General features: G+C 42.6%; 1 protein-coding gene across 11 annotated transcripts in view; it reads right to left on the reverse strand.

Annotated features, from left to right (window-relative positions):
* FHIT (fragile histidine triad diadenosine triphosphatase) overlaps nt 1-24,039 on the reverse strand; it is a 1,116,384-nt gene that overhangs the window by 15,580 nt on the left and 1,076,765 nt on the right. The gene's annotated exons all lie outside the window — the stretch shown is intronic.

Raw genomic sequence — 24,039 nt, forward strand, 5'->3', positions numbered from 1 at the left:
TACATACATCCTGTCCCAGGCACAAAACTTTGTCTTTTCCTGTAACCACTCTGTATTTCAGTTGCCCATCTGAATGGGAATAATCATACGCATGTGAATTATTTAACCTTTGCATAGGGCTTGGCAAATAGGCACACAATGAAGTGCTGTGTACTGCACAGTGAGTAGTAAGTGCGGTCATTGCTGATGTGGCCATTTGAAATACTGTCCTGGACTCTCCATTGGAGGAGAGACAGTCAGACTTAGTGGTAAAACCTCATTTCACTGTCTATTCACACATATGTAGCCTCAAAAATAGCTGCCACTGATCATACAAAGAGTATTATTACTGAGGATAGAAGACAAATCAAAAACATTCACATTAAATCCTTATTTTGGCTCCGAAGCATTGCAGATTTTTAATGTGTCTAGGTACAGAATGCAGTGCAGAGCATATTCATCGCATCAGTGCTTCCAAAGAAGAACATTACAATATCTACTTTTTTTTGTTGTTGTCACAGCCAGTTGCAGAAAATAATGAATTTGCACCTCTTATTCATGAACAAACGTTATTCCTGAAAATGAAGCAGTTAAGAGCAGAGATGAAAACAATGTTACATTTGCCAAGCAAACTGCATTGCCATATATGGCGTGTTTAGCAATAAACTAGGATTATTAGCATATATCCAACCCACAAATACTTTATTTGTGCTATATTTCTCCTGCTCAGAATTCTTCTGCCAGCTAAAGTCCTAGGCAGTGTTACATTCTGCTATACAGATTTCATATTCTGCTATTACCTTCCATATCAAGGCAGATACAATAGCTGTAGGCAAATTAAACTGTATTACTGTTCCACTAGCAGAGGACTAATTTTCATTTTTTATATGAGCTGTAGGTACGTTATAAATCCATCTCATAACAATTTTGCAGGATTAGAAAAAAAGGTATAAAAAACAGGGGAAGGTACATTGCTTATGTTGTCAACCTAGACCCTTTCTGCCTCCAGGACTTGCATCAAAGAGAAGCCTGGACATTAAGTGTCTTTAAATGAATGCCAATAATCATGCGACTGCATCTTCAAATGGTGGCATGTGAAGGTATCTGGGGTTATTAGGGTAACAGTCTTGGTTTCCTGTGTTTCATGGAAGCTAATTAGCTGTAGCCTAGAAAGAATTTACGAAACACCTGCAATCAGTCTTAAGGCCCCCAAAGCTACTAATGGTGCAAATATGTCATATGCAGAAGCTCATTTCTTCTTGGTATCTCATTCACACACCTCAGGCTGTCCCCCTCCATGGTCCCTTTTGTCTGATGACCCCCCCTTCTCCCGTTGCCAGAAGTCCTGAGCAGCATCTTCCTCTCTCTGCCCTGGCCCATTGTTGTGGTCCTGAGCCACTTCTCTCCTGCTGTCACCTCCAGGACCTGAGCAGACTTTCCCCTTGTCAGTGCCCTCTCCCAGGCCCTGAGCAGTTGCCCCTTTCTCTTACTCCCCTGAATCCACTGTTACCTAAGAGGGAGAGAGGATCTTGATTCTTCCATTACCACCACTGTCTCCCAGCCACTCAGGGCACTGTCTGCCTCCTGGCTACCCTTCTGCACTTCCAGCTGTCCAGTGAGACACTGAACCAGGTGGGGTTAGGAGAAGGAACTGTGAAAAAAGTCTGCACCATAAACTTTCCTCTGGGACTTGCCTACCCATTAGCAGCTGGAGGGGGGATGGGGCAAGGAGGGGAGGAAGGGCCCATGGCTCCTGCAACTGGTGGATGGACACGAGTTGAAAGCAGCCAAGCAGTAAACTGGAAATGTGGCAGGGGGGCGTTGGAGCCAGAGAGAAAATCAGAAACCACCAGCAGTTGAGACACATGTTCTTCCTCGTCCTCACTACACACCACGATGAAACCCTGGCCTCAGCAAAAATAGTGGCATAGTTCCGATGTATTCCGTCCAAGTAATTTGATTATAAGGCAAAGCGGTGAAATGTGTGTGAGGCACCTCACAAGAGTCCTCTTCCCTTCCTCAAGGAGCTACAAGCTCCTGGCAGCTGTGACACAGGGCAAGGTCACAAGCCAGCACGCAGGGGTTGGCAAGAGCTGACCAGAGGACGACAACTCCCTTTCGTGCAACTTCGGAGGTTTCGAAATCTGTTTTCGTTCTGCACTGGAATGAAACCAAACTCCTTCAGACACGGTCGTGAAAACAGCCTTGTGTCGAAACATCCATTTGGGGATTGAAACCCGAGTGTGTGTCCTGGTGAGGAGGGCACCAGCATGGGGTGTGGGAGAGCCTGGTTTGGGCCACTGCACTGCCTGATTCAGAGTGACCTGGGATGGAAAAGCACTGAATCAGGCAGTCCAAGGACTTGAACCTGGATCCCCCACATCCCACACTGGTGCCCTGGCCACCTGGCTGTAGGGTACAAGAGGGGCTCGGAAAATGTCGCTGAAGCCAGTACCATGAAATGTTTTGGCCCTGACAAAACAATACATTTTGGCAAAATGAAATGTAATTGAAAATATTCAGACCAGCTCTAGCGTTGGAGACAGGCAGGCCGAGGGTCACTGTGACAAAGAGAAGGTTAACACTGAGAGGATCATGTGAATACTCAGCACAGGATGCTGTACGGCACAGCAGAGCTAAGAGTTGGAACTGGCTCAGTTCCAGTAGGCTTTGAGAAGAGGCTGGAGAGACACCAGTGAGGAGAAGGCCGTGGCTTAGTGGGCCAGCTCAGGAAAGGGTTACACAAAGATGGCGATGGCCCAGAAGGCAGCTCAAAGATGTTTTGCTGAGAAGCAGATGAATGGGGCATTGAGGGGGCATCCCGGGTGGCTCAGGGAAAGCAACGAGAGCCACAGGATATACATAGCGAGGGCCATGTCTGTTTCCTTTATCAAATTCTTATTTTTATTGTTTTCTATAAAATACAAACACATAATGAAACAAATTCTATATAAACACTCGCTGAAGATAAAAATAGCATATAAATAACAAAATTCAACCTTCACTACTTGGAAAAGGAAAAAAAACCAAAACAAAGAACAAACCAACAAACCTGAACCTTTAGTGGTCATGGAGGGTATCTAAGGTGACCAGCTAGCAAGTGTAAAAAATCAGGATGGGGGTAGGGGGCAATAGGTGCGTATATAAGAAAAAGCCCCCCAAATCCGGACTGTCCCTCTCAAATCAGAACATCTGGGCACCGTCAGAGTATCAATTATTAAAGTGATAAATAAGTGAGAACACAACCTATGAGTGCTGGGGACAACTATATACTAAACTGAAGAAGTATGCAAAAGTTTCATGTGCGACCAGACAGCCTCATATTTTTCCCCAACATTTCTATTAGACAGAGTCCTTTTTTCCATTAATGCAGTAATAGATTGCTCACTAAGCCAGTCTGTGTATGAGGGAGGAATTGCAGATTTCCATTTTCACAAAATCTCTCTTTTGGCCACTAAAATAGTTACTGCAATCCATTTCTAACACCGACTCATCCAGCACTTCTAAAATACACAAGCTTGGAGAAGGAGAGATAGTGACAAAGCTGTTGAGAGCACAATACGGTGTTTCAGAACACATGCACTTTTTGATAGCTGTAGAGGATGTGTGAAAGGTTGGCATGTGGCTGTTTGCGTCTCCAGCATTCGCTGTGTGCTGCCAATCTAGCATTAAACGATGTTCTAGAGTTCAGCAGTACCTGTTTAATACCTTGTTCTGGAAGACTCACAAGAATAAAGAACTAGAAGTCTCTTTCACATTACACCAGATATCCTCCCAGGTTTCTGTTGTGACAGTAAAGCCATGATCTTTTCCCCATATTCTCTGAGACTGAGATAGAGAGGGTAATGCAAAGCACTAAGCCACCTATAAGTAATTCCTACAAAGGAACTTTTGTTTCCATATTTGTAACATGTTTTTCTAGAGGTGAGAGTGTTGGAATGGGCCAATTGTCCCCTTACCCGCTGTGAATCCTTGGGCATAGCCACTGAAGGAAGGAACTCTGAGACAGCAGTAGCTGACATTTGTCCACACGTTTGAAGAAGGCCAGTCTATCATCTTGCATTATATTTTTAATTGTTGTTCATCCTTTTTCTATCCAAACTGCCTTAAATGTGGAGTTGGCCTTGATCCTGAGACAGGGTTATCCCACAGAGGTACAAGAAGAGAATTAGTAAGATCGGATGCTGTCTCTGTCTTAATGCATTGCAGAACGGCCCATGTAGATGCAAAGACTGGATTTTTTCTTACGGGTATAGGTAGCCTCTTAAGGTATATAAAAGAAGAGAGGGAACTAAATGGCCTGCCTTAGCTTTTTTCTACCTCAAACCCAGCTGGTGTGCATATAGAGCAACTGGAGTGGACCACCTGACAACAGGACACATTGAAATGCTAGATAATAGAGATACAAATCTGACAACCCGATACCTCCAGTCGCCCAGAATTTTTTAAGGGTCTTGCATGACAAGTGTGGTTGTTTTTTATCCCATATAAATTGCATAATAAGCCTATTCATTTGAAAAAAGAGCAAAGGACAGACCTTGAAAGGCAATAGGCTAATTATACAAGTCATTCTTGGGCAGATATTCCTTTTGGCTATTTCTATTCTGCCCAATCAAGATAGAGGGAGGAGACACCACCTCTCTACATCCTTGGGATTTTCTTTTCCTATACAGTCCATATGTATAGAAACAATTTTGGGAAGATCAGGACAAATCTTTCCACCCAAATAAGTTATTTTGTTGCTTATTTGCAATGGAAAATGCTGAAACTGAGAAGGACCTGAGCATTTGGATATATCCATTGCTTGTGATTTATTTCAGTTAATGTGAAAACCAGAGATCTCTCCAAAAATGTCAGCTAAATTCAGTAATGATGGGACTGAGGAGGATGGATTCCTCAATAGTACAAAAATGTCATCAGCATATAAACTGATTTTGTATTCTTTCCTGTTTACAGTCACACCTTCCATGACTGAGTGCTGACATACATTGCCAGGGGTTCAAGAGACAGATTAAAAAGGAGGGGATAAGGGAAAACTCTGTTGCTTCCCTCTTTCTTCTGGAAATGTAGGAGAAATAGTCCCACTAGTTGATAGCAAAGTGAGGAGAGAGTTGTATAATACACTGACTCAATTCAGGAACATTGGTCCTAATCCAAATGCTCTTAGGACAGCCATTAGAAAAGGCCATTCAGCCCTAACAAAGGCCTTCTCTGCATCTAGAGTTAAGAGCTATGGAGGGAATATCTGACATCTGAGCTTGCTGGATCAAGTGAGAAATTTTTCTCATATTATCAGCAGCCCATCTTCCTTTAATGAAACCGGCCTGATCTGTGCGTATACTTGATGGAAGGATGACGTCCCGTCACGTCGCTAACATTTTTGCAATTATTTTTCAATCTGTGTTCAATAAAGATAATGGTGAAGTCACCACAGTTGCGACCATCTTTGTTCCTCTTTAATATTAAAGTAATCAAAGCAGTTCTTATGTCACAAGCCATGGCTCCTGTTTGGGATGTTTCAGTGAGGACCCTGAAAAGGAGAGAAGATAGCTGATTACAAAATGTTTGGCAAAGCCATCTATCCCAGGGGTCCTGCTGAAATTCATATTTATTGTGCCATTCACCTCTTACAGTAGCTTTCAGAGCTTCCCAAAGGATGGTATCTGAAGTAACTGAGTGCTTATTTTCTTGCATGAAGTTAGAGATGACCGAATCAACTGTGAAACAGAATTTTGCACCAAAGTTTTTGAAGCGTCTGCCACGCTTCACGAGGGGTTTTGCAAAATCTTGTGGAGCCTGCTGAGTCCAGAGTGAAGGTGGATGGGTACTTGCTGCTGTACCTGACATTGGTCCCCCTGAGGATTTGCTTTATGCCATTGAACTCAGCCCTCTTGTTGTTAAGCTCAGCGGAGAAGTCACGAAAAAGAGAAATTTTGTGGCCTTTGTACGTAAGGGTTTCAGCTTTTCTGGCAGCATTCAGTAACATGACTTCATTATTGAACTTCAGCAGTTTGCAGATGGTGGTCTGGGCTTGTCAGATTCCTGCCCTCTAGTACCAGGCCTTCGCTGAGCCCTTTCAATAGCTAATGGGGACAGCTGGGAGTCCAGTTTAAATACGTCAGGGAGCAGCTTCTCAAGAAAGCTGATAGTTCTTTTCTCCTTGAGACCATCAGCAATGCCCAAGAGGCGAAGGCTGTTTCTTTGAGATCTGTTTTCGAAGTGATCCTGTTTTTCTTCCACTGTGTCCTGCCTAAGCTTTAAGGAGGCAATTCCTTTTTTAATTTCACTGGTTTCAATGGCAGTGTCTTGTAGCTCATTTTCCAAATGAGCCATTTAGGATTTTACATCACATACATCTTAACAGAGGCCGTGTATAGCTGTTGAGATTGAATCCAGTTGGGCTGTGAGGAATTTTTTCAGTGCCACAATATCCTGAGCTAGGCTCTGCTGTAGCCTTGAGTTCTCCCCATTGTTTGAGGTGATTCGGGCTTAAGTCTCTTGTTGCTTCTCAGTTTTTGATTGGAATCCATAGTCAACAGTTTGACATTTTTCCAGGGGATTAATTAATCTCTTATAACAGAAACTATTGCCAATTTTCTAGGAAAGTAATTATAGGTGAATTGATACTTGGAGAGTGAGGTGGTCTGGAACTAGGCAGCCATCTACCTCATGGGTACCATGAGACCTGCCTCCCTCCCAATCAAATTGTTTTTCTTTTTGCTTTTGTTTAAATAGCAAGAGACAGTATTAAAGTAAATTGTTTGGCCTCTGCTCTCTCTTTCCAGGATGCTATTATTTAATCAAGATTTAAGGGTGGATTCAGATTCCGGTTCATCAGGACAGACTTAATTTGGGTTGCAGAATAAACTGAAGTACATTTTAACAGTGTTTTTTATTCCTATACTCAATCACGTATCCTATATATACTGGGAATCCACAAACACTGAAAATGGCTTTTTTCTTGTTTGCTAAAAACACTGTGTTTTCCAAATGGAAATCAGAGTCCAAAATGGTTTCTCAAAGTTGACAAAAGAGAGAGGGGTTTTATTTAGCTGCACAACTGGTAACCTTTAAAACTAATCAATCTCTGATGGAAGGTTAAAATGGCTATAACAGGGTAGCAATGGATTCTCAGCCTTTGCCCTCTAACGCAACTGACTCAAATGTCTTGACTTCCAGTACAGATTCGGCAAGCTGTTCCAGGCATTACTATGGCTCACAGGGCAGCCTTGAGAGGCTGCCATAACTTCCACCGGCTCCTGGGAGCCTTTTCCCCATGCTGCCATGTTGGGCTGTACTAACAGTTACAAATATAGATATCGCTAGAGAGAGAGAGAGAGAGTAAAACCATGCCTTCCTTTCTTCGGCTGCAACAGGCAGGGGCCAAAAAACCATTGACTGACCTGTTTGTCCACCACTGACTTCATCCACTGTTCAACTTGCACATGATCCATTTCACTCATTATTTAATTCTGACTCTAACATTCAACAGCACTGTAACATAAAATAGCCATAACCAGCAGCACAGTGTCCCTGAGATCTGATCTGGGTTACAGTGACAGTAATTTCTGAGCTTGGAAAGGCATTATGATGACAAAGCCTCTTAGTTATTTACGCCATCGTAAGGATGGCCAAAGACAGAGATGTTCAAAGATGCCAAGGGGATCTGGATGCCAAGTTTCTGGTAGCCACATTCCTTATGCGGTTTCATCAGCATGCTACATCCAAAGCCTACATTCTCACAGGAGCCAGACTCTGAGAGTTGACCACATAGAAGCTACAATGCACCTCACAGTCGTGAAGTTACTTTTTGTGTTCAAGGGGGCATGAGATCTTGACGAGAGAGAGCACCCCCCAAAGTTGTGGATTATTAGAAGTTTTCAGGGGACTCTGCTGTCTGGAAAGACTAATTTTCAGGCCAGGAAAAAATACACATTTCAGCTTAAATGAGATTGATTTTGAGTTCAAGTATGAATCTAGCTTAACAGCCAGTACACACTTCCTAGAGAGACTCTGTTGTGAAGACACATTTTGAAGAGTATTCATATTTAGACACAAATGCAAATCCCCATGGTGCATCTAGGCTCATTCTAATAAACATATGTCATGCAATAAAAGCAAAGCTTTCCACCCTCCCTTGCTCCCAGACTCTGCTCAGAGGTAAAAGTGAAAATAGCTGCTGTGAGAGGCTAGTGTTTTCCTCTGCTCAGACCGAATAAAGTTGGAGAACTTGAGCTAAAGTCTTTACTCACATAGTGATATTCAAATATAAGACACATTGAAGCCTGAGATTTTATATAAGGGGATTCTATTTCTGCAATGCTTTGTGCGGGGGAGGGGAATATTTTATCTGGAGTCATCTCACTTTATCTACCTGAAATGATGTTCTCTGACAGTAGCTTTAACTGGACTTCTATGAATGTTTCTGATTAAACATGGAGAATTATTGATTCTTACAACGGTTCCCCTTATACCTTAGTTCCCTTCCCTAAGTTATGAGGGTAATATTTACACGTTGCTTAATGTTAAGGTGCTGCAGCCAAAAAGAATGTATTTTTTTTATCTAGAAATAACTTTGTATAGTTAGCGGGTTTAGAGAAAAGCATTCAGGGCAACATTAAATCCAATTAAAGATTTTGGGTTCCAAATTCTGTACTGAAACCAAACTTCGGAGTTTCTAATTATGTTGGAAAATTGCCCATTTCAAGTGAGGGGTAGTCAATGTATCCTGAAAAGGAACATCATTTACCACTCAGCCTCCCCGGCTATGCAGAACACTGATAGCCATGTTATACAATCTTTAACTTACCATTGCTAAGTAAATTAAATACAGTGTCTCCAGACTAACACGGCTACCCCTCTGATATCTGATAAGTGTCTGTCCAGTATCCTTCAGGGACCAAGATGAAACACGTACATTTTGCAAGATCACAATATTATTATTATTAGTTATAGTATCCTAGTGCCTAGGAGCAATAGTCATGGTTCAGGGGCTTGGTGCTGGAAAAACAGCAGATGTTTGTGGAGAGCTCCTCCCAAGCACGAGGGGCAGTCTGGGAGAAAGCATAATGATGCCTGTTTCAAAATTTAACAAGCAGGTGATGGAGGCTGGCCCCATGTGCCACTGGGAGGTGAGCATCAACAGTTTGATACTGAATGAGAGGTGATAGGTGTGGAGGGGATTGACTGTGAAGGGCCTTGAAAGTGCAGCTTGTGTTTGATGCAATATTCTCTACTGCCAGAACAGGGATTCGGCAATCAAAGTGATGGGCTCAGAGAATGATCTTGCAGTAGCATTCTGAATTGGGATGAGCAGGGCTGCTCGCAGGGCCAGGGAAAGCAGAGCTCTGTGTGAGTCAACATTATGATTGGCTGGGGCAAGCTCTGATGAGTAGTGGCTGGAGGATGATGAACAACCACTTCACTACCTTGGACTCAGTATAACAGAGGGAAAGTTCTTCACAGATGCTTTGTGAGGTGAGGGTCCTGGGGAGGAACAGAGTCTTCACATCACTGAGGGAATTTTAATCCTAGCAACTTGGCACTTGATGAGCTGAGCAAGTGGAGAGTAGAAATATATATTCCCTTTAGCGTGGGAAAGAGAAAGAGCAGGGAGCTATAAAACCACCAAGTAGCTAGAAATACCCATTGAGGCATCCAGGGTTAACCTGCTAGGATCAGAGTTCATGAATACCAATAAAGAAAGAACGTTTCCTCTGTGATATCTTGGATGATTCAGCCTTCATGCTCCAAGTAGAACTAAGTGTTCTCTTCAGAACAGAGTTCCAACCAGCATTTGGCGCAGGAAGTAGTAACTTGAGACATACTAATAATAATTACGTCTGTAGGACAAGTCCTGGACAGCTAGTGGCAAGGGATTGCAGAAAGCTGTGAAGGGAAGTGTAGCACAATGCACAGATGTTGCATTATGCAGTCACATGCTGTCCTCTGAAGGCTTCTTTGTATTGTAGTGTATCTTTTGGAAGTATCAATAATTCATCTATTTCCATAAGAGAAAGGTAACAAAGGCACCACTCCAGATAGAGAACTGTCCAGCTGTAACATTCAGTAACCCAAAGCTATGTGAACGCAGAGAAAAGATCAGGTTTTGGCATGCTTAGCATTTAGTGGAATGGCTCAGAAAGGAAAACATAATAAAATAGATAAGAGAACAAATTAGCATGGCTGAGTTATATCCTCCCAAAGGCGGGAACAGAATGCAAAAAGAAACCGGACATTGATTGTAGCCAACTCTATTACATTATAAACTCTTTTTGTAATTCTGGGCCAGCACTGAAGCACATATTGCACAATTCTCAAATCACAGTTGCTGGGGAAATTACACAATGTGTCTGTTCAACATTCTTAGAGGACTAAGACTCTTGTTTACCAACTTACTACATCTCCTTGCCTTGCAGAACAAATAAGCGCATTATTTCTAAGGTAATGCCCTTCCTCAATCAGATCATTTCTGATGTCTGACTTCTTGGGTTTCCTGATAAATTATCCTCTTTTTTCACCTCAAGCAGAAAATGCTCTTCCACCAATAACCTCTGACCGTCAGTTCTGATTACTTGTAAACAGTGAAGCTTTTTGAATATTTCTGTTTGTGAAAAGGGTTCATTTTCTCACTCATGTCTCCCCATGTGAGGATGCTGGCAAACCTGACAGCTGTGCTTTATGTTATTTTATTAAAGTTGTTAGTGCAGCAGAATGGTTTATGTTTTTACTACTGCTAGCCTTAAGGGGAGCACAGTATTGTTTTATAATACATTCACATTGCGGAACTTCTGTGTCTGACCCTTTACAGCAGGCTATTGTGATCCTGGGTCTAGGTCTGGAGGCGGCTTTGAGTGTTGACTACAATAAGGTGTCTTAAACTAATGCAACACCCCTGGAAGAAAAGCAGAAGTCTTTACTGTCGCTTTCTAGCTAAAAGTGCTGAAAACAGCTTTTCTATTAATTAGCAATGTTCCTCTTCTCAATGAATATGTAGTGTTGATGCTTAAGGATTTATAACTACCAAAGTATTTAAATACAAGAAAAATCAGAGCACTGGAAACTAATTATGTCAAACTACTGTACTATAACAAAACTCGATTGCTTAGCCAATTATATATTATAATATCATATTGTCAAGCCAGTAGCCAAAGAAAGATCTGAGCCTTTGCCAGTCCCACAACTTGGATCAGATATTACTTACTACTCAACTGGCTTGCTAGCATAAACAAGCCTTGGGATTCCAGTGTGTGTCTCTTCCAACCAAATGCCCCAAACTGCATAAACTGCAAAAGGATATTGTACAGTCAGATTTTTACATGCCGGGGTGTGTGTGTGTTAAAAGTTCCATTCCTACATCAACGGACTGTAAAGCATTTCTGTGCCCCATAATAGACAGTACTCAAATGAGAAGGGAGTTCACTGGCACGCTACAGCTGCCTTGTGCCCTGCTGTGTAGGCAACCAGCCCCTAAAAGCTGTGCCTCTGACTCAGAGGGGATCAGTGGTGGATCCTTCCCTGGTGTAGCACCAATAAAGGAGCTCTTATGACATCTCCCTTCCCACCAAGCCTGACAGCATAAGAGGGAAAACAGGACATGGCTGGGACGCTGAGCGCCACCACATCCTGGGCTCTGTTTTCAGTCCACTGAGGGCCATTTTCAGCCTGGGTACATTACAGCTGCCTACAAGTGGCTCTATTCTAACACAGTGCAAGAGGACTGGCCCTGCACACCACTGCTGCAAGATCTGGAGAGGGAAACACACACACGTGACTTGTGCCACCCAGTGCTTAATTTATAATGAAAAAGGTGCCAGGGCTCAAGCAATTAGGTGCTGGGACTCAAGTATTTTTTTCATATTCATAACTGGTGCAGCAAGCCCAGAGGTGCCGGGGCTCTGACCTGCCAGGCCCAGAGGTGTTGGGCTCTGACCTGCCAGGCCCAGAGGTGCCGGGGCTCTGACCTGCCAGGCCCAGAGGTGCCGGGGCTCTGACCTGCCAGGCCCAGAGGTGTCGGGCTCTGAACTGCCAGGCCCAGAGGTGCCGGGGCTCTGACCTGCCAGGCCCAGAGGTGTCGGGCTCTGAACCGCCATGCCCAGAGGTGTCGGGCTGTGAACCGCCAGGCCCAGAGGTGCCGGGGCTCTGAACCGCCAGGCCCAGAGGTGCCCGAGGCTCTGACCTGCCAGGCCCAGAGGTGCCCGAGGCTCTGACCTGCCAGGCCCGGAGGTGCCGGAGCTCTGAACCACCAGGCCCAGAGGTGCCCGAGGCTCTGACCTGCCAGGCCCGGAGGTGCCGGAGCTCTGAACCGCCAGGCCCGGAGGTGCCGGGGCTCTGAACCATCAGGCCCGGAGGTGACCGAGGCTCTGACCTGCCAGATCTGGAGGGGCCGGGGCTCGGAACTGCCAGGCCCAGAGGGGCCTGAGGCTCTGACCTGCCAGGCCCGGAGGTGCCGGGGCTCTGAACTGCCAGGCCCGGAGGTGCCGGAGCTCTGAACCACCAGGCCCGGAGGTGCCGGAGCTCTGAACCACCAGGCCTGGAGGTGCCTGAGGCTCTGACCTGCCAGGCCCAGAGGTGCCAGGGCTCTGAACCGCCAGGCCCGGAAGTGCCGGGGCTCTGAACCATCAGGCCCGAAGGTGACCGAGGCTCTGACCTGCCAGGTCTGGAGGGGCTGGGGCTAGGAACTGCCAGGCCCAGAGGGGCTGGGGCTCAGTCCTGGCACAAATTAAGCACTGGTGCCACATTTGTGCTCACACCCCTGGCCTGTGATCTCTGTAGTTCAGTCCCTCCTCAGGGCCGGTCTGGGGATTTACCTGACAGGACTCAATAGGAATTTAATCCCCTTCACTAACAATGTATGCAAGCCATGTGAGCAAAGGCTGAAGGAACTGGGCATGTTTAGTTGGGAAAAGAGATTAAGGGGGGAGACACAGTAGTTATCTTCAAATCCTTGAAAGGCTATCATAAAAAAGTTGGAGAAAAGTTTCTCTCTCTTGCCACAGAGGGCAGGACAAGAGGCAATGGGTTCAAACTGCAGCCCAGCAGATCTCAGGAAAAACTTTCCTAATCAGACCAGTAGGACAATGGAACAGACGCTTAGGGAGGTCGTGGAAACTCCTTCACTGGAGGGTTTCAAAAGGATGCTGGAGAGCCATCTGTCTTGGATGGTTTAGACACAACAAATCTTGCATCTTGGCAGGGGGTTAGACTAGATCAGTGTCTCTCAACCATTCCAGACGATTGTACCCCTTTGAGGAGTCTGATTGTCTTGTGTACCCCAAGTTTCACCTCACTGAAAAATTACTGAATCACATTACTGAAAAATTGCTTACTTTTTCATTTTTACCATATTATTATAAATCAATTTGAATATAAATATTAGGGCTGTCAATTAATTGCAGTTAACTCAAGCGATTAACTCAAAACAAATTAACTCAATTAAAAAAAATAATTTCGATTAATCACAGTTTTAATCGCACTGTTAAACTAATAGAATACCAATTTAAATGTATTATAAATATTTGGATGTTTTTCTACATTTTCAAATATATTGATTTCAATTACAACACAGAATACAAAGTGTACAGTGCTGACTTTATATTATTATTATTTTATTACAAATATTTCCACTATAAAAAAGATAAACAAAAGAAAAAGTATTTTTCAGTTCACCTCATACAAATACTGTAGTGCAATCTCTTTATTGTAAAAGTGCAATTTACAACTTACAAATGTGGACTTGTGGGCTCTAAAGTTTTACATTGTTTTATTTTTGAGTCCAGTTATGTAAAAAAATAATAATTCTACATTTGCAAGTTGCACTTTCACGATAAAGAGATTGCACTACAGTATTTGTGTGAGGTGAACTGAAAAATATTTTTAAAATCTTTTTTACAGTGCAAATATTTGTAATAAAAAATAATATAAAGTGATTATTGTACACTTTGTATTCTGTGTTGTAATTGAAATCAATATATTTGAAAATGTAGAAAACATCCAAAAATATTTAAATAAATGGTATTCTATTATTGTTTAACAATGCGATTAAAACTGCAATCAATCATGATTTATTTTAATCTTGTGATTAATTGCAATTAATTTTTTTAATTGTTTGACACCCCTAATAAATATTGTACTTACATTTCAGCAGATAATATAAAAAGCAGTATAAACAAGTCATTGTCTGTATGAAATTTTAGTTTGTACTGACTTCATTAGTGCTTTTTATGTAGTCTGTTGCAAAACTAGGCAAATATCCAGATGAGCTGATGTACCTTCTGGAAGACCTCTGCGTATCCCCAGGGGTACGTGTACCTACCCCTGATTGAGACCCACTGGACTAGATAACCTTTGTGGTCCCTTCTAACTCTATAATTCTATATATCAGAAGAAATATTGGCATCCTGTAAATTCCCAATCTGCTGGGTTTGTATAGGATTCTATTTCATTTACAACAGGACTTTTAGTGGGATGTAATACCAAAGCATTAACAGAAATACAGTTTTCAGGTATCTTCTTCTTGCTGGTGTTCGATTCTCAGGAACCAGGGTGAACAGCTAAGGAGCCCAAAATAAATTATCAGCATTTCATAAAATACTACAGTTTGCCACTGTCTACTGGAGACTTTTCCCCATTATTTCAGCACATCTTTATGAAAAGAACAAAGTCTTCACTATCTCACCTACTCTGATATTAGCTCTGTCACTTCACTGGAATAAACTGCGTATGAATGCAATGTTTGTGGGAAGTTACTTTTTGCACTGACTCTTTGCTGTAATGATTACAGTTTTTATTTTCTTCTCTTTGATTCTTTGGAAACTGGCCTTAAACACATGCTTAACTCTGAAAACATGAGTAATTGCATTCCTATTCAGCAAAGCAGTTACACACATACTTAACTTTAAGCACATACATAGACTTAAGCACATGTTTATGTACTTTACTCAATCAGGACCTCTAGGATGTTCTGTAGCCATCTGTAGAGTCTTCTTCAGCTGGTTACAGCTGAAGTTTCTAACTCTCAGAAATGTGTTTCACAGCAATAATGTATATGAATGTGATCAGAAAACCTAGTCACTTATCTGAACTAAACCAAAATGCCCTAAAAGAATTGGTTTTGAAAGTATTAAAGACTCGTAAACAATACATGAGGAATGGAGCTGTATATATGGCAGTCTTTTCATTTATGATGTTCAGTAAAATACGTAGCTTGCATCCTGAGGATCATTTCATATCCCCTATCTTGACAGAATTCCAGTTTGGCTGAAAGTGAGATGAAATTCCGGGAAACAGAACACAATGGAAGGGAGATACTTAACATAATGTCCACAGGGGCAAAGCCAAGCCTCCCAAACACTTGGCAGTGTGTTATCTACAGTACAGTGCATGTCTAGGGGAGATTGGGCATTGTGTTTGGATACTTTTTCAACAGGGATTAAAGGAAACTGAGCTGCTCATTATCCTCCTGGCTAACTCATTCTGTTTCAAACACCTGTACCCTTTTAGAGAGACAGGTTGGGTGAAGTAATATCTTTTATTGGATCAACTTCTATTGGTGAAAGAGCCAAACTTTCAAGCTTATACAGAGCTCTTTTTCAGGTCATCCCTCTACACAAATGGGAAGAGAAGGTCAGAAAGAGATGAGTCCCCATTCGGAGATGTGGAACTTCCCAGTAACGTGTTCATGAGAGCTGGCTGGATGCTTGAGAAGCGTTGGGAGGAGACACAGGTAGGAAATGGCAGCCAGACAGGTGATGATGTTGGATGGCCTATTACCCTGTTTATGTATGCCGCTGATCCACGCTGCTGTTCCAGAAGAATTCTCTTTTCAGTCAATAACAGCCATTGAACCAAGCACAATGATTCAAAAGCTTTGTCCATGTGCATGCATTACTCAATGGAAAACAGCATTCTTCCAAAGAAGCAGTGCTGGCAACTCGAGCTGTCTGCATAGGCAGAGTAATGTTCTATGCCACTTGGACAGTGTGACCAATCCTTAAGTTTCTGTACTGAAGCGATCTGGTCTAGTTACCTACACAGGGCTTCCCAGAGTCAGAACTTCACATATTAATCTTAGGCTGGGCAAAGATTAGCCACAAACTCAGTAAGATTCATCGCATGGCAAAGACGACACATTTGTGTTGGAGAAGTTGATACAGTTTGTTTTCTTCATAGTATCTACTGCTACACAGCAAATGAACCAACCAGTCTACGCTCCTGGTCACAGACACGCTGATCAGCTAGACTCAGAAACTATGCTGATGGGGTTTTATGAGTAGGCAGAGATAGAGAGATGTAGGAATAACACTCAATTTGTAAAATAAGGCTACATTTATTCGGCAACATAATGTTTTATACACAGTTTTGTTATAATTCGTCATATTTAAAATGTCATGACATTTAAATCAGCAGTGATCAGAGGGAAATATTGAAGATGTGACAATCCAAAAGAGCTATCAGAAATCCCAGTCAAATACTGTGAGCCAAATCCTGGGGTACTGTAGGCAGAAAGCCACAATGGAAAGCTGTGTATCAGAGGCACAGTGGAAAGCCCATAGCAGAGAATGATATCTGCCATGAGCTCTGTTGAGATCTCCGTGACACGACTTCACGAGGAAGGGGAAATGTGGGTAGGCTGGGGAGCCACAGGTACAGAATCCCACTTGGGAGTGGTTGTATTGGAGCCGTGTGTCAGGTACTCCCCTCCCACATCCTGTTGAATACAGCCAGAGCCCTGCTATGCAGCCATGCTAGCCGGATGGGGCTGAGGATTCCACCCCTCCGCCTGTGACATTTTCACATGCAGCAAAGCTTTGCTTCACCTCTCAGGATTCAGCTTTATATATGCAAAAGCCTGGCTTTACTGATTCTGTTCCGGATGTCCTGGCTTGTTCCACCGTCCTGACTGATGGTGCTGCCCAAATATGTGAATGTTTCTACATTGGTGAGAACATGATCCTCTAACTGTAGTGGTGATGGTGAGGCAATATTAAAGGTCATGATATCTGTCTTATTGCGGTTGATTTTCAGTCCAATTTGCTGGCTGAATGTGTTGAGTCAAAAATTTTTTTTTATTGTATATGGTGTTGGGTGTAATAGGATAGCGGCATCATCTGCGAAGTCCAGGTCTTTAAGGGATGAGAAGAGTGTCCATTCAGGAGCTTAAATACAGTCTGAAAATCATCAAAATACAACACCAAAACCAAACTCAAGATTTATCAGAGCTGCATATTTTCAACACTACTTTATAGTGCAGAATGCTGGAAAATGAGAAAGTCAAAGTATAACATGTCCATGTCTTCATTCCACACAACCTGCCTCAGAAAAATCCTTCATATCTTTTGGCCCAGAACAATCTCAAACCAAGATCTATGGACACAGTGCAGCCAAGAAGATAGGAGCATGGTCATTGCCAGGAGGCATTGGAGATGGCCACGTGCTTCGGATGGAAACTGATTCCAATCATTAGAGTAGCAAAGCAACAATGAGGCTGCCTGAAAACAACATGGCGAAGAGCTGTGGAAGCCAAGCTGAAAAACTTGTGGCACAGCCGGGGAACCATTGAAAGACTTGCTAGAAACAGACAGGGGTCGTGGAGCTTCGTCACTGCCCTAAACGCCAGAGGCGTAATGGGAACATGATGATGATGATGCAAAAGCCTCCCTCATTGAGCCACTATGAGACTCTGGAAAATGCTGACAAACATAGCATCTAAACTTTATAATGCCAGCAGTTGCAGGGAGGAACACTTTGCTTCAATGCTTAGACTGTGTTATATGGGTGAACCTTAGAGATCATACAAAAAAGCTCTTTTCATGTAGCTTCATAGTCTTTCAAGATGCTGTAGAAACTATGCACTGGAGATGATCTACATGCCTGAAGGCAGATTTTCATCAAAAAGACTTTAAACATTGAAAAGAAAATAGTTCGACAACAACTATTTTGCTTTTGCAGATTCAATGCTCGTTTACTTTGTTTATATCTGCTCTGAATGCTTATGTATGCCTCACTTCTCACTCCCTAAATGCTTCTCTGCTCCCACCTGGGGAAGAAACCAACAACACAAAAACAGATGGCAATGCAATGAAACATTAAATCCAATCCCAATATCCGAGTAATACCATGAATATTTCACAGAAGCACCACGCTTGGAAAGACAACATTATGACCTTTTCTATCATCTTAAGGGATGTCTAACCTTGTAATTGCTGCTGACATACTGAGGACACACTGTTGGGAGAACTAACTATTTCAAAGAAGGTCTTGTGTATTTGTTTAAAAATTAGTCTCTCAAAGTTCCCGTTAGAATCTGCCAATATGGATGACATTTATTCTAGCTATGAAAAAAATTCCTAAAGTACAAGTAGCATTAAGAATCTATTGATGATATGCTGACCTAGTGTCATCCCAGCCAGACAAGTTCTATCAAAGACAAATGCCCCGAAGTCTGCAAACTCAGCTCATGAAACATTAATTAAAGTATCCTCAATATCTTAAACACATATAAAAACTAACAATGGCTTATATCGCCTTTCCTGACATGAAGCAGGGTACTGCATGGCACTAGACCTATGGAAGCGTGAACTGTATTACACGTTGGAGACTTCTGATGGCTAATTGCCCTTTTCCAGTTCTTGCCAGTTGGTTGAATATTGCCTTGAAAGTTAACCCTGCACCAAGTTTTCTGAAAAGATGCTACATGAATGTCTGACTAATATCTTCACTTATGGCACAAACCTATAAAAATTAGCTTTCCATAGCAGAGGAGGCACAGAATCCTGCACTAGCCATGGAATGAAGTGAGGATGGAGACAGAAGTTATGAGCCATGCAAGGGCTCCCTGTCTTCCCTACTATAGTATGACAGGAAGGCCTAGATCAGCAGAATTGAAGAGGAACTGTGGTGGGGAACAACTTCTTATTGCTCCACTGAGGAACAGCAAAACCCACGTCTTTTCATGTGTACATTCACCAAACCCAGTGCCTGCAGACCATGCCCACCACCTGAGCCCCTTGGGGACTTGCAGCAACAGATGTTAGCCAGACCCTTCTCCCAGCCCAATAGAGCTCTGATCCAACACCCTCCTAAACTCAATGGTAGTATTTCCATTGATTCCAATGGATCCTGCATCAAGGCATCTGAACAGGGGATCTTGCCCTGGTGCAATGTGAATGCAGTTGAACAAACAATGATATTCAGCACCTTTCCCCCCCAATAGCCAGACTGCCTAGGCAGGATTTTATCCAAAATGAAGTGGGAACATGTGTATACTATGGGACTTTCACGTGGTCTTCCCAAGGGCTTTAACACTCTTTGAATTGTCACGATGCCCGTTTTAACTTGCAGCAGCATACAACCCCAGCGCTATTCATGCACATCTCAGTGTAAGCTAAGAACAAGTGCTCCACAAGAGGGCAGAGGATTAAGTTTCTTGCTCCAGGTATCAGCTTTTCCTTTCATACGCTTAGAATGGTTTTAGCTCATTGATGCTTTTGCAGCTCTCATCACAGAACACCTCATAACAGAACTTTGCTAAGTAGACTGAGAAAGATGGTGAAGATTACAGGCCAAAACCTGTAGTTCACACTGGGGTGAAACTTGCAAGGGCTGTAGCAGTTGCTTTGGCATGACGGGGGGTGGGCGGGAAATCACACCCTGCCTTCCCCTTGAGGGGAGGATTCCATTGTCTTTCCGCAAAGCCCTGGTACTGGGCCTCTTTGCAAACCCTTTTATTTGGGGTTTGGGGGAGACCAGAGTTCCACCCACATGAGCAGTGTAGATGACCACATAGTCCGAGGCTTTAATGTTCTGCAATTGACCTTTGTAAAGGACCTATGGATTTGAAGAGAAATAATTATGCCTGTGCACTTGTTACAATTAATTAAGGCTGAAATCTACAAATGAGAAGAGATTTTGATTAAAAATATTGCAAGTTGTATTAAACTGCTATAGTAAATCCAGTTCCCATATCCATGCCTGTATCCACCAACACATTCCTACTATTTCAGTGCAAGTACACACATATTAAAAATAATTGTGCAATAATTATTTACACCTTTATAAAGACTACTGTCTGAGGCTATCAAAGTGCTTTAAAAATTATTAATTACTAAAGTCTCACAACACACAAATTAAGATACTCTTTCATACAAACATCTTGGAACTGTAACATACAGTTGCAAATGTCATTTGAACATACTTTCTTGGAAGGTTTTGCTACTCCCTATAGCGGATCAAGTTGGAGAATACCACGAGAGCAACTTTTCATACAGTAATTCAAGATAGAACCAGGTAGTGCACATGCGATGTGATGAAAAAAACTGGTGGGGGGAAATTTACCCACACTTTCATGAATCTCAAAATAGTTTGATCCAGGTTCAGTCTTGATTCAGTTTTTATTTTAACCAGTTTGTCCATTCCTTAGGAGCAGCCGAGGTTAACAGAGTTAAGACAAATTTGCAATAGATGTGAATAATGCATATGCTCAGATGAGTGGAGTTTCTTGGTTAACCCAAAAGCTCACCACTAATATTTGTGAATTAAAAGTCAGGTTCCCAAAAGCCATCGGAATGTTTAAGATGAGTTTGTTTCATTGCCCTGAAACTGCCAGACAAGGAATTTTCAGGTTTCCACCTGTGGTCTCACTAATAAGGAATTGATTATGTTTAGGGTTAGATTACACTACCCTTACTCTTTGTGGAGAACTTACTCACACAAACGATTTCATTAATTTCAGTGGGGCTCTGAACAGTAGCTGGGCAGATCCATGCAGAGCAGCTTGTTGGAAAGGGGTCTGTCTCCTCAAGTCATTCTCACAAATGTTTTTTTTCAATCTTCTGACAAACTGGAGATCATAATTTGTTTCTGCTTCTATAGGTTATTCCGACTCTCTACTGAGATGCACAAAGGCAAGCAAACCGCTGTCATCCATTTTCACCTACAACTATTCATACATTTCATTGGAGGTGCTGAAATTGTAAAGGACGCCATTTTAATAGCTTTGTTTTTCATACTGCCACAGGCTATCCTGTGAATCACTAAAAATACAAAACGAAACAAAAACCAAAACCCTGCTTACAATGTATACGTAGTTAGTATTCTCGTGTCAAATTGTTATTTGCATAAGTCCTTGTACTCATCTCAACAAATCATAATGCAAAAACAAATGTCATCATATATTTCAGTTAGGAAATTGTAGTTTAGCTTTTCATAAAAAAAAAAGAATAATATTTTACTGATGGTACATAAAATCTGTTCCACTGGCTAATGTCATGTTGCCCATAACCTTCCACAAAGTTCAGTATCTTTGTCAGTGTTCATAGAGTTGACTTCTTAATTGTGTCTGTTCACTGGCTGTGTCAAGTGGAGTTTTCCTTTCACTCTGCTCACTCTGTATTACATCTTTTAATCAGTATATATAATTACTTGCCACAATCTGCCATGCCAGATTTTCTAAGCATTAGTCTAATTAATTTAAGCTTGATAATTATGTTTGAGATATCATAACAGTATGCACAGAATTTGCAGATTATGTTGCCAGCTTAGACAAGTCTGATAACTGGTTTCTAACACTTTCTTTTTCTGTTTTTCTCCATTTAGGGGGCTTGGCAATTTGTTTTTGTGATGTGAAAGGTTTCCCTAAAGTCAAAATCAGTTTATTTCTGAGAAGTCATCAAATAAATTAACATAGGCAGAGATCAGACCTGAAATGCAAATCTTACATGTATTTACATATAGAGAAAAAAATGTGTTACTGATGAAAGAATTTGAAATATCCTAGTGGAAACCAAGCACACATTTAAACACAAAACTACAGTGGTGTAATAACCTTAGTCCCAGATTTGGACCTTAGCGTCCAAAATATGGGGGTTAGCATGAAAACCTCCAAGCTTAGTTACCAGCTTGGACCTGGTACCTGCTGCCACCACCCAAAAAATTAGAGTGTTTTGGGGCACTCTGGTCCCTCTGAAAAACCTTCCCTGGGGACCCCAAGACCCAAATCCCTTGAGTCTCACAACAAAGGGAAATAATCCTTTTTCCCTTCCCCCCTCCAGGTGCTCCTGGAGAGATACACAGACACAAGCTCTGTGAATCCAAACAGAGTGAATCTCCCTCTCTGTTCCCAATCCTGGAAACAAAAAGTACTTTCCTCTTCACTCAGAGGGAATGCAAAATCAGGCTAGCCACTTCAACACACACAGATCTCCCCTGATTTCTTCCTCCCACCAATTCCCTGGTGAGTACAGACTCAATTTCCCTGCAGTAAAGAAAAACTCCAACAGGTCTTAAAAGAAAGCTTTATATAAAAAAGAAAGAAAAAATACAAATAGTTTCTCTGTATTAAGATGACACAATACAGGGCAATTTCTTAAAAGAATATTGAATAAACAGCCTTATTCAAAAAGAATACAAATCAAAGCACTCCAGCACTTATATTCATGCAAATACCAAAGAAAAGAAAACCATAGAACTTACTATCTGATCTCTTTGTCCTTACACTTAGAAACAGAAGACTAGAAAGTAGAACTACTTCTCCAAAGCTCAGAGCAAGCAGGCAGCCAGAAACAAAGACAAAAAAACTCAGTTCCCTCCACCCAAAGTTGAAAAAATCCAGTTTCCTGATTGGTCCTCTGGTCAGGTGCTTCAGGTGAAAGAGACATTAACCCTTAGCTATCTGTTTATGACACGCCCCCCAAATTGCAGACAGTGGGGAAGCTCACTGGCGGCGATTTCCTTCTAGAACTTGAAAATAAACAGATTAATACAACACATGCACCTTTACATATACTACTAAGTATATAACTAACAGACTTCTACATTTTAAGAAAACTTTTTAACTACTGAATTCTGGGAAACTCTCACGGGAGAGTGCATCAGCAACTTTATTAGAAGCTCCTGTGATGTGTTGAATTTCAAAATCAAAATCTTGGAGAGCTAAACTCCAACGAAGAAGTTTCTTGTTGTTCCCCTTGGCAGTATGAAGCCACTTTAGTGCAGCATGGTCAGTTTGTAGTTGGAACCGCCGTCCCCAAACATATGGGCGTAGCTTTTCCAGGGCGTACACAATGGCATAGCATTCCTTTTCACTGACTGACCAGTGACTTTCCCTCTCAGACAGTTTCTTGCTGAGAAACACGACAGGATGGAAGTTGTGATCTGTTGCTTCCTGCATGAGCACTGCTCCTATACCACGCTCAGATGCATCCGTGGTTACTAGGAAGGGCTTGTCAAAATCCGGGGCCCTGAGCACAGGGTCAGACATGAGCGTTGCCTTAAGTTGGGTAAAGGCCTTTTTGACACTCATCAGTCCACTTAACTGCATTTGGCTGGGTCTTTTTGGTCAGGTCGGTCAGTGGGGCAGCGATTTGGCTGTAGTGGGGTACAAATCGCCTGTAGTATCCGGCCAAGCCTAAGAAGGATTGGACCTGCTTCTTGGACCGTGGGACAGGCCACTTTTGGATAGCATCCACCTTGGCCTGTAGGGGGTTTATGGTTCCTCGACCCACCTGGTGCCCCAGGTAAGTCACTCTGTTTTGGCCTATTTGACACTTTTTGGCCTTAACAGTTAGTCCTGCCTGCCTGATGCGCTCAAAGACCTTTTCCAGGTGTAGTAGGTGTTCGGGCCAGGAGTCTGAAAAAATGGCCACATCATCGAGGTAGGCAACTGCAAATTCTCCCAGTCCAGCTAGTAGACCATCTACCAGCCTCTGGAAGGTGGCGGGTGAATTTCGAAGGCCGAAAGGAAGGACATTGAATTCATACACCCCCGCATGGGTGACGAATGCTGACCTCTCCTTGGCAGGTTCATCTAGCGGTACTTGCCAGTACCCCTTGGTTAAGTCTATTGTAGAGATGAACTGGGCACGTCCCAACTTTTTCCAATAGCTCATCGGTACGTGGCATTGGATAGTTGTCCGGACGAGTTACAGCATTTAGCTTACGGTAGTCCACGCAAAAGCGTATTTCCCCATCTGGTTTGGGTACCAGAACCACTGGAGATGCCCATGCACTGGTAGATGAGCGGATTATACCCATCTGTAGCATGTTCTGGATCTCCCGTTCTAT

The sequence above is a fragment of the Gopherus flavomarginatus genome, chromosome 6, assembly GCF_025201925.1.
Source record: "Gopherus flavomarginatus isolate rGopFla2 chromosome 6, rGopFla2.mat.asm, whole genome shotgun sequence".
NCBI lineage: Eukaryota > Metazoa > Chordata > Testudines > Testudinidae > Gopherus > Gopherus flavomarginatus.